Source organism: Tenrec ecaudatus, chromosome 6 (genome assembly GCF_050624435.1).
Source record: "Tenrec ecaudatus isolate mTenEca1 chromosome 6, mTenEca1.hap1, whole genome shotgun sequence".
NCBI lineage: Eukaryota > Metazoa > Chordata > Mammalia > Afrosoricida > Tenrecidae > Tenrec > Tenrec ecaudatus.
The window spans coordinates 83,053,434-83,066,340 of NC_134535.1; the positions used below are offsets into that span (position 1 = coordinate 83,053,434).

General features: G+C 46.9%; 1 pseudogene; it reads right to left on the minus strand.

Moving 5' to 3' along the window:
- Window positions 1-1,381: 1,381 nt before the first annotated feature.
- On the minus strand, window positions 1,382-4,440 carry LOC142451504 (cerebellar degeneration-related protein 2-like; annotated as a pseudogene).
- Between the last annotated feature and the right edge of the window lie 8,467 nt (window positions 4,441-12,907).

Sequence of the window (12,907 nt, forward strand, 5' to 3'; positions counted from 1 at the left end):
AAAAACAAGGAGCTGTTACAAGTTACATCCAGCAAGACCCTCCTCTTTTATCCAGTCATTCCAACTTTTTTCCATTTGTATCATGTACATTGTTAGCCAACAGGTTTGAATTCCATCTGTTCTTTGCAAACTTGGTGCCAATAAATAGTTTAAAAATTTTTCATTTTCATACATAGCTTTATGTGGGTATTAGAAAAATATACACAGTAATCTGACCCTTCGTTCTCTGAAATAGTTTTAAATTAAAAGTATGAAAGAGGATGAATATGTTTCTACAGTCAGAACATACAATACTGTTCAAGAAAGTAGCAGATCGGAATTTCTGCAGCATGTTAAACATATTTGCAGGTCTGAAAGGAAGTGAGCAGGAGCAGCTTGTGGCTGGCAGCTTAGCCAGCTCGGGACACTGTCTTGGAGCTATTCATTTGATCTGCCTTCTTCAGTTTGCATCTGAAAAGGGAATGAATGATCTACATAGTCACCTCTCCTACGTGTCAGATAGATATTGAGAAAATGCTGTGTGTGAAAGTGTCTGAATCTGTCCCTCAGGGGTTTGAGTTTGGCATTCCGCTCATTTTAGATGTATTACAGATTGCCATCGGGCACGGGTCAACTGGTAGTCAGGAAACAAAACCCAAAGGCTTGGGGGCATTAATGCCACTTAGCTGGACGGAACCCTGCTGCCTCCTGAACATTGTCCCTAGTGAATCCACAAGGTCCAGCAGTGTTGGCGTGGTCTTTCAGTTTGACAGGCCCCTCCTGGGCGTCTATGTAATTGTGAGAAGTTAAGCCAAGCGGCAGTAGGAGTTGCCTCATCTTGGCTTCGAGTTTACTCTTTCCACCATTCAGCAGTTGCTATCAGGGTGCTGGTGGTGCAGTGGCTACGGGGTACACTGCTAACCAAAAGGTCAGCAGTTGGAATCACGCCCACCCCCGTGGCTGTAAGGAAGAGAGAGCCTAGTGCTCCTTGTGCCATAGAAAACTCAGCCTTGGAAAGCCTGTGCGGGAGTTCTGCTCTGTCCTCCAGGGTCACTGAGTTGGAATCACTTGGACTGTCTACGGAAACAGCAGAATAGTTCCTACAGATCTCCACTTCTCTGCGGTCTTGTCTCCTGTATTTGGGGGATCTTACAAGAGCTGAAGCCTCACTGGTGCACCAGCCAGAGGCAAGTTTGTCATGGGATTTCCTGGAGAGCTCACAGGGGACGAAACTGCACAACAGCCGGCACCACTCACCACCAGCTTCCCTCGCTCGATCCGTCTGCTAAATCAGCACAGCCAGGAGGCGACATGAGCCTCTGGCTGGGCCTCTTTGGGAGGTGCTTTGGGAGAGGGGGTGAAAGGAAATAGTCAAATTAATAAGGAGAGCAGTTGGTTCACTTCAGGATGAGAGGAGACAGACTGGTCTTTGGATGCAACTGAAGATCCCCTTAAAAAGCACTGGCATTCTGGCGGCGATGCAGCAGTGGGGGAACCGGGGGCCTCTGGGGTCCCACAGGTTGTCTCCCGCTTCCCAGGCGCAGGCTCAGGCTTGGCCTGCACTCCGGTCAGGTCCTAGGCTGGGCCCTGGAGGCGTGCACAGCCTTGTGTGGCAGGGAATCCTGTTCCCGCTGGCCTTTCTTCGGCAGCTGTTCCCGCTTCACTCTTAGGGCACTGTGCGGAGTGTCCACTTCATGCCGCAGGGAGATAGATGCCCGCTGCTTCTCGGCCTTGGCCCCCTGATGCAGGTCGCCTCGTGGCCCTTCACGGTGTCACCCCCAGCCAGGCTGCTTAGCACGGTCTCCCTGCTGCCCTTGAGCGGCTTTCTAGGGGCTCTGGCACAGCCAGGAGCATCTCCTCCACAGCTCTGACTGGGCTCTTTGAATGGAGTAAACAGAGTCTGGCACCAGCTTCTCAACTCCATGCACAAAAGGATGCCCCGCCTGCAGCATCTGTCACATCTCCCTCACCTCGGCCTCATGCTCTAGTGCCAGGCATCCGCTGCCATCCATGCCCCCAGCTGCAGTTCTGCTCAGCGTTTGTTCTCTTTCAGCACCAGCCCGTATTCCTCGTCCAGGGCCACCGGCTTCTGCCGCTCCACGCTCAGCCGGGCCTCCAGCACTGTCATGTTTTTGTCAAGTGTCCGTTTCCTTCTTGGTCAGGCCTCTGCTGACTGCAGGAGGTTCTCTTCTTCACAAACACGTGATCACGTGTCCTGGCCCACAGGACATCATCAACGTGGACCTGAAAGAGGGACTGGGAATGAAGATGGGCAAGGGCATGAGAAATGGAGGAAAGACAGGAATCTGATCAAGCCTCGTTTTATTGAGTTGAGGGCAGAGGTTTAAATAGCCAGCGAGGGGCTGGCACCATTACGTCACATGTAAAATAAGGTACAGCTGAGGTAGCCAATAGTCGTGCATCTTCAAACAAGGAAGGAATGGCGGGCAACTGATCAAACAGGTACGTATGCTAACGAAGCATTCCTGGTGAGCCTGGGGGGGATGCCCTCAGTCATGTATTTGACCAATGAGCATAGCAGCTGCTAGTGAAAGATCACTAATCCTATCAAGGGTCAGGGCAGCCACCTTCTGGCGGGAAAGGAACAAAGGGCAGAAAAACATCTGGGCAGTTTGTATGGCGAGAGTAGATTCAAGGGCTAAAATCCAGGGTGGGGAGACACGCAGCTCCCTACAATCATGCATGAAGTGTCGGCGGAGGTCTACAGCCCTATCAGGTCCGGGAACCTGGGGGCTGGTTTCTGCAGAACACATCCTCCCTGGTTCCTTCTCCCTTGGCCAGACGACTTCAACTCTCCCACTTGGCTCTGAAGATGACCTATGTGGGTTTGAAGACATAAAATTGTTTCCGTCGAACTCAGCATCTTTTTGTGTAAGGCTTACTGTCAGCCACTCGGTTTTGATTGGGTTCTTCCAGCTCTCTTGTTGTGACATCTAGTTGCTCATAAAATTTTGCAGTTGTTTGTTCATTTGCCGCAGAAGTTCTACCTGCCAGGCCAGATGCTCAATTTCTTGTAACTGCACCTGATTGGGTGTATACATCTGTGGAAGAGAATCTTCCAATTTTGTGTTGCGGTCCAGCAGGATCTTCCCAAGCTGAGCAGCCAGTTGGAGATCTTTTTGTTTTTTCCACAAGAGAAAAGCTTGTAGTTAGTTCAGGGATCGTTTGCTGGCCCTTAGGAGTGTTTTCCAGTCCAGTCTGTTGGGGCACCACGCCCTGGCCCCAAAGTCCACTTTCAGCATTCCCTGGGGACCTTGCCACTCCATTCCATTGCTGTTCCGCTACACTCCCCCAGTGCTTTGCCTCGGTGTGGTGGGATCAGGTCAGGTGCAATTCCCACACTGTGTCTCCGGTGCTGTCCCCTGTATCACCCTTAGTCACTGAGGGGCATCATGTCTCATAGTAGGGCCAGCCATGTTGTTCTCTCTGTGGACTGGCTGCTCTACTCAGGAACATCATCATCACGGCAGTTGGAGATCTTGCTGGAATTCCCGGTGGTGGTACCACTGTTCCTCCTCTGGCAGTTCAAACTCTTCCACTAGGTTCTCCGCCACCGTCTCAGGGTCCTCTGGGGACAGGGGTCCCTGCCTCGGCTCCTCAACAACTTCCCCGGGTCCTCCACCCTCAGCCAGAGCCGCTCTCTGGTGGACAGGCCGTGTCGCCGCTGGACCAGAGCCCTAAAAAAAATTTTTTTTTTATTAGGGGGCAAATGAAAAGATTGGAGTCATTCACCAAGTAAGTAAACACTGAAAATAAATGGAAAATCTCCAAAATAATTTATAAATTATGCAGGGACCGGGAGAGAGGGAGGGCAGAAAGGGAGGGGAACGTGAGGAGCTGATATCAAGGGCTCAGGTAGAAAGAAAATGTTTTGAGAATGATACTGTGCTTGACACAATGCATGCATGTGTGGATTGTGATGAGTTCTATGGGCCCCCCAATAAAACGATACTTTTAAATGGAAACTCCATTTCTACAATGCATGAACTTTGACACTTTCTGGGAAAACACTTGTTTGGCACTCCCCATGGCGTTAAAGTGATCAGGATGGTTTCCAGTTCTGCCCAGTGTTGTCTGTCTGCTTTCCAGGACTCCACCAAAGTGCATTTTTCTGCACTTTAATACTCGGTTGTTCAGATAAAGTTTGTACTGGACGTATTACCTACACCAAACACCAAACACCAAACCCCATACACCAACCCATTGCTATAGAGCAGACCCAACTCTTGGCAACCCTATGAACCAAACCTACTCGCTGCCATGGAGTTGCCAGTCCAACTCTTGGTGACTGAGATCATAGAACTGATGCCGTAAATCCTTTACAATGTTGACCTTCCCATTCGTAGTCCAACTTGTAGCCCGCTGTGGCAGCAGGGTCCTGGCAGCAATCCTGTGGGGCAGGGCAAGGAGCTGCGGTGGCGCTCTTTGGTCAGACTCCATGTCCCGATGCACAGGATGCCCCCTTTCTCTCCTGTAGGGTGGCTGTTGACCAAACTGCCACCCTTTCAGTTGATCACTCCATAATGCTAGAGACAAATAAGGTTTAGGGTTCATTTCCCTTACTGAATTTTGCTGACTGTAGTGGATTGCAGATGAGGATAAGATAGGATCCACGGTAACTGGACAAACCTTGTACAAATGACAAAGTAAGAGCCACTAAAGACTAGCCAACCTTAGCGTCTAAAAAGACGAAATAGAAAAGGACTTTTTTTATTATTGCGATCAAATTACTCTTCTGTCCCAAGATGATTTCTTTGCTCTTATGGAAACCTATGAAAAACATCTTAATTGCTTTGAAAACAGGTGCTTGGTTAATTGGTCAGAGGGTATAACTACAGGATTTTCAACAATTATATGTATTATAATATCAGTATTTTTATGAGATGAATTTGCAAAGGGATTGATTTCAGAATCAACTTAATATATTCACCTTTATGTTCAGAATGGAAATAAAATAAATGGTTTATAAATGTTCTAGTGTGCTTTTGCTTTTCCAACTGTCTCTGGGGGAGTTTCTCCTTCACAGTGGAAAATTCATCTACAGAGTGTTCTTTCTAGAGTGCTTACTAGACTCACTGCCACCGAGTTGATTCTGACTCATAGCAATCTTCTAGGACAGAGCAGAGGTGCCCCTGTGCTTTCCCCAGGAGCCCTGATGGCCTGCTGGGTATGTGTTGGACTGCTCACAGAAAGGTCAACTGTTCATTGTACCCAGAAGAGGCAAGAAACAAACCAAGGCCAGACATCTGTGCTCCAATGTTCATTGCGGCACAGTTCACAATTGCGAGGAGATGGAAGCAACCCAAATTTCCATCAACTTACAATTGTATTAAAAAACTGGTATATACACACAACGGAGTACTATGCATCGCTAAACAAAAACAATGATGGACGTATGAATCACATCGCTGCATGGGAAGAACTGGAGGAAATCATGCTAGACGAAGTAAGTCAGGCACAAAAGTACAGGTACAACATGTATCCGCTGAGGTAAGCATTTTAAAAAAATGCAAAAGGGGCATAGGGGAAAAGCTACTGTATACAAACATTCTTGGGGAGAGGACCGTGTAGTATGGCAGGGATGAGATCAAATGCAGGGATGCACATGGTAGACAACTGGGGAGGAGGTGAGGAAGGGAAACAAATGATAAAAATAAGGAAGAAATGGGTAGCGGGGGCACAGGGTGCTAACACACCCAAGGGGAGGGTGCTGTTTGTATCTCCACAGGGAAAGAAGGACCAGACTTCAACCCGGTGCCCCCAGGTGTGAATGCAACATTCCGGCGGGGAGTAGGGAACCAGTGGAGAGGTCTGGGCGCTAGCCCCAGTATCAAATACTAAGTGGACGCCTGCCCCTCCCCCGAAGAATTTATTTCAAAGGACAACTCTGAATCTTCAGCTCTGGGAGATGGATATTTTTGATCGGAGTACACAGGAGTAGAAGAACGGGGATTAGGAGAGAGTAGAGCACATCCTGGCCCTCTAGGCCTTGAGAACGATGACCCCAATCAGAGCAGCCAGTCCACAGAGAGGACCACATGGCCAGTCCCACTATGAGACATGATGCCCCTCACTGACTCATGGCCCTTTGGGGGACAGCACCAGAAACACAGTGTGAGAATTGTGCCCATCCTGATCCCCCCACACTGAGGCAAAGCACTGGGGGAGTGCAACAGAACAGCAAGGGAATGGAGCAGGAAGGTCCCTAGTGAATTCTGAAGGTGGACTTTGGGGCCAGGGCTTGGTGCCTGAACAGACGGGACTGGGAAACACTCCTAAAGGACAACAAATGACCCTTGAACTAACTACAAGCTTTTCTTTCTTGTGTTTTGTTTTGTTCTTTGTCAGTGGTTTGTTGTTGTTTTGTTGTATATTGTTGCTTGGTTTTGCTCTGTCCTGTTTTTGTGCATGTTATTATCTCCGCAGGTCTGTCTAAATAAAATAAGCTGGATGAACAATTTGGAGGTGAAAACAATGGGACCGACAGTTCCGGGGGGACATGGGATAGGGGGAGGTGCGGAGAAAGGAAGTGGTGTTAAAAACCCAACAAAGGAACAACAAGTGATCCAAATTGGTGGTGAGGTGGGTGTGGTTGGCCTGGCAGGGCATGATCAAGGGTAATGTAATGAAGAGGTATTGCTGAAACCCAGGTGGGGATTGAGCATGATAATGGCACAGGAGGAAAGTCAAGAGAAATAGAAGAAAGAGCTGGGAGGCAAAAGGCATTTATAGAGGTCTAGATAAAGACAGGAACATATGCAAATATATTTAGATACGAGGATGAGGAAATAGATCTATGTGTCTATATTTATAGGTTTAGTATTAGGGTAGCAGAAGGACATTGGACCTCCACTCAAGTACTCCCTCAATGCAAGAATACTTTCTATTATTAAACTGGCATTCTATGATGCTCACCTTCCCGATACAACTGCTGAAGAGAAAGTGGATGAATAAGCGAATGTGGTGAAGAAAGCTGTTGGTGCCCGGCTATCAAAAGATATAGCATCTGGGGTCTTAAAAGCTTGAGGGTAAACAAGCGGCCATCTAGCGGAGAAGTAACAAAGTCCACATGGAAGAACACACCAGACTGTGTGATCACAAGGTGTTGAAGGAATCAGTTATCAGGCATCAAAGAACAAAAAGTCATATCATTGGGTGCACACCTCCATGATATGATCACTGAGGACAAATGGTTGCATAAGCAAATGTGGCCAAGAAAGGTGATGGTGCCCAACTATCAAAAGGTATCACATCTGGGGTCTTAAAGGCTTGAAGGTAAAAAAGCGGCCAACTAGCTCAGAAGCAACAAAGCCCAATTGGAAGAAGCACAGCAGCCTGTGTGATCATGAGGTGTTGAAGGGATCAGGTATAAGGCATCATCAGAACATAAAATCTTACCATAGTGAATGTGGGGGGAATGCAGAGTGGAGACCCAAAGCCCATTTGTCGGTCACTGGAGATCCTCTTGCAGAGGGGTCCAGGGGAAGAGATGAGCCAATGTGCGATGTAGCACCAATGAAAACTGCAGCATTCCTCTAATTCCTAAATGCTTCCCCACCCCCACCCTTCCCACTATCATGATCCGAATTCTACCTTGCAAGTCTGGCTAGAGCACAGGACGTAAACTGGTAGAGATAGGAACTGCAACCACAGGGAATCCAGGGCGAATGATACCTTCAGGGCCAACGCTGTGAGTGGTGATACTGGGAGGGTAGAGGGAGAATGGGTTGGAAAGACGGAACTGATTACAAGGATCTACATGTGACCTCCTTCCTGGAGGACGGACAACAGAAAAGTGGGTGAAGGGAGACGTCGTACATGGCAAGATATGACAAAATAATAATTTATAAATTATCAAGGGCTCATGAGGGTGTGGGGAGTGGGGAGGAAGTGGAAAAAATGAGGACTTGATGCCAGGGGCTTTAGTGGAGAGCAAATGTTTTGAGAATAATGAGGCCAATGATTGTACAAATGTGCTTTACACAATTGATGTATGTAAGGATTGTGATAAGAGTTATATGAGCCCCTAATAAAACAATTAAAGAAGAAAAAGATAGGTCAACTGTTCAAACCATCAGTTGGTTGTTCTACAGAGAAAAGGCGGGGCTTTCTACTCCCATAAATTGTTTTCACCTATTGGAACTTGGAAGTCCTACAAGGTCACTATGATTTGAAGTTGACTTGATGACAATGACTGTTTTGTTTTTCCCTGGCTTCAGAGAGTAAGTCTTTAGAGGAGTAGACAGCTCATCTTTCCCCTGAGGGCTGGCTGGGGAGTCTGCACCTCTGGCCTTGTGGTTAACAGCTTCATACCCAAATGACTAGGCCACCAGAGCTCCTCATTGCTACGCACAGGCAGTAGATTTTAGAGTAAGCACTCCTGGAAGAATTAGCATGGGGCTTGAAAATTTCAACTCCCAACGCTACACGCATGAAATCTACAGATCAGCAAAGAGGAAATATAATTCTTCTAATGACCACTTGAGAACGAATCCCTGCCCTAACAGCTAGTGTTGAGGAGACTAGGTTGTTCATCTGAGGCTTCCTGAAGCCTCAACCTCAATCCTTCTGAAGCGCAAACCTCCTCCCTCTGCTGTCTCCCAAAGGAAGGAACTTCTTCATCTACCCATCTCACTATTGGTTACATCACCTAAGTGCCTGAGAAAATGAAAACCCTCAGGTTGCCGCGGTAAAATACTGTATTACCAGCGCATTGGAAAACAGTACAGAAGCACAAAATTCTAAACACATCCGTATCAGTTCCCTGCTGTCTTCAGCGGCGTGTGCTCAGAGGAGTCTGAAGTGAAACTCGTGCTGGGTTCCGAATGTGCTGCAGGTTATTGAGCGTGTCTGGAATCTCGGACTCCCTGAAGCACAGCACTTGCTGAGAAGGAGCACATGGTCCCTGCACTCATAGAACATACACAGGTTTCCAAGGCAGTCAGGAAAACGTTCTTCAGTGAGAAAGAAAAACACACTATGCATGAATGGCTTTTATTTTTTCTACCAAAATTAACCTGTTCCAACTTGTAACATGAACATCCTGAACAGGATCTCATTGGAGGCACTAAAATGCATAAGATTTCAGTTTGGAAAGAGCTCCTATTATAAAAGAATTAAAATTAGAAAGAAAAGAACTCCTATACAAGTAACATGAACTTAGCTAACATTGGAGCAAAAACAAGCACCAAATTTAAGGGAAGCCATGGGTAGAAAATGGAAATCTCAGATGATTTTTGGAAAGTTTACAAAATGCCACTGAGGTATTTCTCCACACTTCTGTTTTCCCGTAAACCCAAAGAAAGCAAGCAGCAGTTTACAAATGGAGAACTCATTTCAAGAAGGGTCTAGACCAGTGGTTCGCAACACTTCCTCATGTTGTGGTGACCCCCCAAACATAAAATTATGTTTGTTGTTACTTCATAAATGTAACTTTGCTACTGCTATGACTTTGACGAGCCCTATAAAAGGGTCCTTTGACCCTCAAGGGGATCACGGTTGAGAACCGCTGGTCTAGAGGATGCTGAAGACAAAGCTTGCAACTACAGATCATTCACACTGATTTTCAAGGGAAAACAAATTTTACTATTGTCATCGAAGAGGACAATGATTGACAACAAAAACAATAGCCAACACCATGACATATCAACTGTTTCTGCTTATGTGTTTCTGTTCAACGGGTGCCACCACACCTGCGCCCAGATCTGCTGCAAAAGAGAGCAGAGCTTCAATGGAAATGTGAACATGTGGGATCAAGACCCTGAAGCATTTCTTGGAAACATTTCTTGTAACAGAAGATGAACCATCATTTTTCCATTATGATACCAAAGTCAAAGACCTGCCTACCAACTGGTCGAAGTGGTCGACAGAGCAAAATTCACCACCGCAGTGGTTTTGGATGCTCATGGAATTTTGCTTGTTGGCTTTCTGGAGGGCTACTGTCTCCTTAGAGTGGCAGAGTTTTCAGAAAGTATGCCAAAGCTTTGGCAGGAAACAAAAGTGCCTTGGAGAGATTCCATGGCATCTTCAAATATCCTCTTGCTGACTCCTCTCATCAAAGGGGGCCATTGTCCCAGAGTTCCCATGGGAAATCATTAGACATCTATGTTACATTCCTGACTTATCTCTTTCTGACATCCTTTTATTTCCAACACTTAAAAAAAAATCTTTAAAGGGCACCCATTTTTCTTCATACAATAATGTAAAACATTGTAACTATTGGCATGGTCAAATTCCCTGGACCCTCCATTATTTTAGTGATGGACTGAATGTATTACCACTTAACAGAAGTCTTGATCTTGATGGAGCTTATTTTGAGAAATGAAGCTTATATTTTATTAATTTTTATCTTTGAATTCCACGTTACTACACACTTTCTGAAAATCCCTCAAATACTGTGTCACGTGCCAGCTGAAGATTCTCCCTCACAATCTGGCCTGGGTTACCAACAAGGGAGGCACAATGGGTCCAACTGTGCCACCCTCCATGGCACAATTTCATCTTGCCTCACCACATCAGAGTGTACGTATGAAATTTCTTACCACAGGTTAGCAAGTAAGCACAAGTAGCATTGAGCTTACCTTGCTCAATGTAAGCCGGTGCACATTGAGCATACTAGTTAATCCAGCCCTGCTGATAGCTGGAGGGTGTCCAGTGATGTAACCTATGTCCTACGCCGTAGGAAAAGGGGTGAGGGTGTCAGAGGTTTCCTAGAACAAGTAACATCGGACATGAACTCCAAATATGCACAAAGAGTATTTCAGGCCAGTAGACAGCTTGTGCCAAAGCTGCGGAAAGAGTGTGGATAAAACATGATCAAGGAATTGAAAGAAGGTAGCCGAGTTGGGAATCAGACCCCAAAAGGCGCGGGCTGGAGTGCCTGCTGCTCCAGCATGTCTTCATCAACTTTGTTCAAGAGCCTGAGTCAGTGGATCCAAAGCGCATCTTAATGGCTCACTCAAAAATCATGTCATAAAACATGTTTTTCCTCGTTTTGTAATCTTCAAGTTGTCCCCTTTGAATTCCTACATACTTAATACTTGAAAGGAAAGTGAGGCAAACATTGCACATAAACTCTTTCTGTAGTACTTCAGGGAAGAGAGCGCCAATGTAGGATCACCCTTTGGTGACTCCCATTGTGTGTTTGTCATATGTCAGGCTCTGATCTCACAGTGTCCTGGGGATCTTTTTCAGTTTCCACAGAGAGTGTTCACTTGTGCTCACAGGGCACTCCTGCCCCTGCCTTTCCCAGAATCGGAGACCTGGAGACCTGTGCCCTCGGCTTCCCTGTGTCGACCTGGGTCCCCTCTCCCCTTCCTCCCCAGCCCTGAGACCACCGCATTCCCAGTCCCACTTCACTCCCTCTCGATTCCTCCCCCCCCACATATGACATGCATGCTGCAGTCCCTTGCATTTCCCTGCCCCTATTACCAGAGCACCAGCGTTCCCTTCCACTACTCCCTCCCCCTTGACCCATGAACACAGTTCTCCTCCTCAGAGACCTCCTTGCCTTGCTCCCTCCTGATGCTGTGCCCACCCGGTACCATTCCTCCATGGGCAGTGGGGAACTGACTGCTACCCTCCTCTCCTTTCTTTCTGGTGTGGAGATCCACCAGAGTAGGGATGAGACTCATGTCAGTCTGTCCCTATAGGACATCACAAAGATTTCTGCTTGGCCTTCTCGATGTCCCGGTCACTGGAGAACAGTGGAATGGGTAAATTGGAATCGAAATTTGGATAATCCCCTGGCCCAGGCCCTGCATACTCCCACAATAGCACGAGTGCAGCTAGCTACTCCAGATAGACAGCCCCAGGCTAGCTAAGGAGGGAGCTAGCCCCAGTGAGACGTTGAGTGGCTCAAACTTGTGACATAGCTGGCTCTGTGTCACATTTATGTTCATGTTCTGAGAGAAAAAAACAACTCGGGCTCCTTTCATAGCAAGAGGAGTTGGAGCTGAGCACATCAGGATCACTGAGCAGCCTTCCCCACTCTGGCTACGATGCTCCTCTGCCCCGAAGCGACCACGACAACAGCCTCTTCCACCTCAGACTGTCTGGAAGGAGCAGACAGACCTGAATTCTGCAGCAACGTATTATAAATGGGCTATCATTAAAAACACAAATGTTTGGAGGCCTGCACTCTCCCTACATAATCTACAGAGTCAATAAAAGGCTCTGGTAGATATGCTATACCTCTAACATACCCCAACCACCATAACTTTTAGAACCTGCCTCCTACACCTTGATAACACACACCCTCCTTTAGCTTACCAAGTGTGATAGCTAGGTTTATTGTACCACCCTGGCCAATTGGAACATATGGCATTCATAAGGTGGCAGTTTGACTGGAGGGCAAAGCTATGAATGGCTGAGCAAGGTCAGCCCCTCTGACTCTTGCTCTCTGGTGATCAGACTTCTGTAGTTAGTTCTCTGTGTCAACTTGTGAGCAACACTACCTGTGGGACAAGCCAACCCATGGATCATGTTGCTAAAGTTTGAAGTTCCTTTGGGACCAGATTCACCATGCAGCTGGTGTGTAGATTGCTTGAGCTTGAGGCTGGTGGATCCTGTCATCTTGCATTGCTTGATTTCGATATCCCATCTGGGCAAAGATCCAGAACAGCTACCTGTGGCTGGACTCTGCCTGCATTGCCCAAGGGAAGACTCAGTTGTCCAATTCCTTGACCTTGGACCTGGCAGCCCTCATGAGTTGAAAGACTTACAGTATGTTAACTGTTCCACATATGTGACATGTACTGAGCTCTCTTTACCATTGTGTGGACTAATTAGCTGTTATATTCTTTCATACAATATACACCTATATAGTACATAATATATGTATGCATATATTATGTATACTCAAGTATAGCTGACCCAAATATCAGCCAAGGCACCTAATTTTACCACA